This window comes from Pteropus vampyrus, unplaced genomic scaffold (assembly GCF_000151845.1).
Source record: "Pteropus vampyrus isolate Shadow unplaced genomic scaffold, Pvam_2.0 Scaffold2, whole genome shotgun sequence".
In the NCBI taxonomy this organism is placed as follows: Eukaryota; Metazoa; Chordata; class Mammalia; order Chiroptera; family Pteropodidae; genus Pteropus; species Pteropus vampyrus.
The window spans coordinates 37,243,317-37,247,959 of record NW_011888783.1 but is presented as its reverse complement, the minus strand read 5'-3'; the positions used below and the strand labels follow the sequence as shown (position 1 = coordinate 37,247,959).

Below are 4,643 nucleotides of genomic sequence, written 5' to 3'. Positions count from 1 at the left end.
ACAGTAGTAGGTAGACCTCCCAGGTATCTCACATGTGGGAAATTTGAGGTCTGTGCTCACCTGCCTTCTCCGCTACATTCCACAAAATATGAGCTCACCCTCCACAGCTGTCAGGAGCTTTTGAAGTTCTCTTCATGTACTCAGTCATGCTATAAAATCGTTTTTCCACATTATTTTCCTTACATAAACTATATTGTTTTGCCTGTAAAACTGCCAAAAATACAAAGGAATGCCTTTAACCATTTCAAAGATCCTTATTTCTATCGTACAGAAAAAACTCTTCAAGTCCTTCTAAAGTTTACAAACTTAAAAAATTAGGGTGGGAATGTGCACCTGCTGCAGTGTCTAACTTTCACACCTGGGATATTTATTTTAAGGTATCCCTTTCTTGCTCATATCAGAGGTTTATAATTTTCCACAAAGAATTTCTGAGTCTTGTCACCTGACATATTTTTGATAATAGAAAACAGGTTGCCAGACCCTGTGGATAAAATGTCCTATAGTAAAAAGAGAAACAGACTGTAATTAAAGTTGGCATTTATATGGACAATATGGGCAGCTAAAAGCAAAACATTTCTGATTCATGACTTATCTTGATCATCTTGACAAAGGGTTAAAAATGCAAATAACTGAAGATTAGTTATATTGTAAGAGGTTTTCTAGACTTGAGTGCTAGGACAGGGTTAGTCCCTATCCTTCTTCTAAACAGTCTAGGTGTGTTTTAAATGAATAGTATTTTTCTTCAACTCATGTAAACAAAACAGAGGGCTTTTTAAGAAATCAATTCTGCCTTTTGTCAATGACTATAGGTCCTGGCCCTGAAAACAGAGCCCCATTCAAAGTAACATTGTTGAGTAGGTAGTTTACACATGGAATTTTTCCAACAGTAGTCATCGCATGATAGAAAGGAAAACAAAAAATATAAATTTAGGTTCTGAGACTATATATTAACTGTGTTATACTTAATATTTACGAGCCTCATTTTCTTCATCTTAAAAATGAAAATAAAGATCACTGCCAGTCTACAGCCATGCTACCCTGAACACTCCCGATACCATCTGATCTTGGAAGCTAAACAGGGTCTGGCCTGATTAGTACTTGGATAGGAGACCACCTAGGAAGACCAATTGCTGTAAAGTGTAAAAAATAAAAAATGAGGGATTGTAAACTGACAAGGTCCTTGCAATCTGTGAGGTCAACCAAGGGTTGCCTCGCCTTAAAAAAAAAACAAAAACAAACAAACAAAAAAAACACCTAAAGAAGCTGTGGTACATATATGCAATGGAATATTACTCAGCCATAAAAAGAAGTGAAATACTGCCATTTGCGACAACATGGATGGACCACGAGATAATCATGCTAAGCAAAATAAGCCAGACAGAAAAAGTTGAAAATCACATGATATCACTTATATGTGGGATATAAACCTAAAAGCAACAAACGAACAGGACAAACAAACAGAGACTCATGGACATGGACTATAGGCAAGTGGTTACCAGAGGACTATAGACTAGTGGTTACTAGTGGGGTGGAGAAAGAAGGGGGAGATAGACAGGGTAAAGGGGATCAAATATAAGGTTTAGGGGAGGGTGAAGTGGGTAAAGGGGATCAAATATATGGTAGCTGAAGGAAACTGGACTTGTATTAACCAATGCTACCTCAATAAACTTAATTAAAAAAAAAAAAAGATCACTGCCTTGCAGGTCAGCATTCTTAGGACAAAGGAAACACTCAGTTAATGTTACTGTCCTACTGTCAGCCTTTTCTGGCTCCTTCCATGGCGGCCTTCCACGACTGCTGGTTTGTCTGTTATCCCAGCCCCTGACTTCATCATTCACATATTTTACAAATGTAATCCTCAGTATAGCCCTTTGATTTAGGTTATTTTATCTGCATTTTCAGAGAAGGAAATGAGAGTGTATAGAGCTATATCCAACAGGGTTTAGTCAGGAAAATAAATATCACTCTAGGTATTTCAAACAGAGGGACACTAAATTTGGGAATTGCTTACACAAGTGGTAGAAAAGCAGAAAGAGCTCTCAAAGGTAGTTGAGGGAACCCAGGAATTCACAAAAGCAGAAAAAACCCTTCCTCTCAATCCGGGGTTGGAGGTCAACAAGAAGGAAATCTAGAACCAGAAAACTAAAATATGTAGCCATTGCTGAAGGTACTGCTAGTTAGAACAAGAGAGGTACAGTTACATCCCTGAGGTTAGATGACTAGTAAGCAGAAGATCCAGAAATGGGATACGATCCTTCCAACTACTTTATTATAGAATGAATAAAATGTTATATATGAAAAGGCCTGTAAATCATAAATCACATTAGATATTTATCATATTATGATACTATTTTAAATTGAAGAGACCTTTTGAAACTCTCTTTAAAAAATAAATCAGAAAGAATCTTTGGCTCTAGAACTTACTCAACACTGTTTCCTTGAATGATTACATCTGTTCTAATGGTTTGGGGTCAAAAGCAGACTTTCAATAAAGATTTCTAGATAAAAGTGAGTCCAGTGGGGTTTTGCCATAGTTTTCATTAGGGTATCTTTACAATCAATGAATCTGAAAATGAACTTTCATCAAAAAAAAAAAAAAAATCAGAAGACTAGTGGCAATATTCAGTAAGATAGTACTTTGAGTTGATTTTTTTTGTTTGTCTTTTTAGTCTTATTTCTGTGGTTGAATTAAATTTTTGAAAAGAGAAGTGTTTCAAGCAGTGGACAATAAGATTGGACTTCTGAAATGGGGTTCATACCCATCTCATTCCCTAAGCCAAAATCCTGTAATATGTAAAGGGATTTGCAGCAAAAGATAGTCAATCCAGTGTATATTAATTATTCATACATTTCAAAAGGCAGTGAAACTAGCAAATGTATTCAGTGAGTGGTCTTTATTCCCACAGAGTAGGAAATGCATAATGGATGGAAAAATAAAGAACTCACTTTGCAACATTCACAATAGCCCAGTACAAAAATGCCTATATGTAGATAAACTTTTAGAAGTATTTGTTGAAACTGCTGACCAAACTATCCCAAACTACAGTTGAACTTCTGCCAGCTTTAAAGGGCTGTGCTTGAACTCCATTTCACAGTTTTTGGATTTCATGGCCTTTAGGCAAGCACAATTCATACCCATTGCTATGCTTGAAAAGATCCATTTCAGGAGTGTTACACAAACAGAAGCTAGCACAATTTATCCTAAAATGCTACTGTTAAATAAAAAAAAAAAAAATGTCCTCTGATTTCTTAAAGTTCTATGTGGCACACCACTGGGATTTGCATATAGAAAATTACAAAGTATTAGTATTTACAGGCTTTGAAACCCAGTAACTGTTAATGTTTTCAGAGATCTGAAGTCTGACCAGCTTCTCACATTTTTCCAACTAATCTGTGAATAAGAAAGACTATTTTGTTCTACATGGTTTATAAATAATAAAAGCAACTGGATTTTGTATAGAAGGCAAGTAGTTGTTTAGCTGAGCTTGAAAAAGGATAAACAAAACTAGGTAAAGTAAATGGTCCCTTTTACTTATAAATACAAGTGACCAAGAGCTATAATCATGTACATTATGATGGTCAGATCTCGATAACTTCCTTCAAATGAAAATGAGTACAATTTTCTTCATGACAATTTGGCTAAGATATTATTCTTGGCATTAGGAAATTTTAGACATAAATATATAGGCAGTTTACCTTGAAACAACATTTGAGATTTAATTAAGAACAAAATTAATAGAAAAATCCCTTGATTAAGATTAGTACAGAAAAGAAAAAAAAACAAATGATTGGATTAGGCATAATACACAGTGGGGCCTAGCAAATGCTGAATAAGATAAAATTAATTCCTTCCTTATCAAGAAAGACAATACCCAAAAGCAAAGAAAACACACAAAAAATATAATTGTTGTAACAAATATAGAACCAGTAGCAACTGTATCATTACATATGTTGGCAGGTAAACTCGACTTGGGTTTTCAAGAGATGGGAAACAAGGACTCTTTCTAAGTCAGATGGCAGTTCTAAAAGAGAATTGGGTGGAATGGTTTTATTCAGATGTGATTGTTTCCATTAGAGCTTGCCCTGCGGTCTTATGTTTTAGGATTGGAATTTCCTTTCCCTCCTTTTTGCATGGCTAATGTGATTCTTATTCATTAAGATTCAGCTGCACTGTCACCTCTTGTAGGTAGTATTACCTGATTCCTCTTCCAGGTTGGGGTATGTCACCATCTTCTTTCCAACTGCAGATGTAATGTGTTACTATCTTAGTTACTTGTATGTCTCTCCAACTATACAGCACACTCATGGGAAGCAGGAACCAGTCATAACCTCAATACACAACATATAACCTGGCATATGGGCAGGTACTTAATAAATGCTAATTAACCATGTGAAAACTCGCTTTACAGAACTTGAGATTGGTAAAGAATGAACCTTCCCAATTTGCCAAACTCTGTTCTACAATAATCTTTAGTTGATGAATTTTGTTTTACTTCAGCCCAGATTTTAAAATAGTGGTTGTTCATGGTAGCCTCTCAATTTTTTAAATGAGGAAACCAAAGTCTAAAGCCATTATCTTTGTTAGTTGTTAAATTTTAAATAACTGAATATAACTGACTATATCAAATTTTAATGACGAATTA

At 35.2% G+C, this 4,643-nt stretch overlaps 1 pseudogene; it reads left to right on the top strand.

Annotated features, from left to right (window-relative positions):
• Positions 1-1,020: 1,020 nt before the first annotated feature.
• Positions 1,021-1,139, top strand: LOC111739704 (annotated as a pseudogene).
• The last annotated feature ends 3,504 nt before the right edge of the window (positions 1,140-4,643 follow it).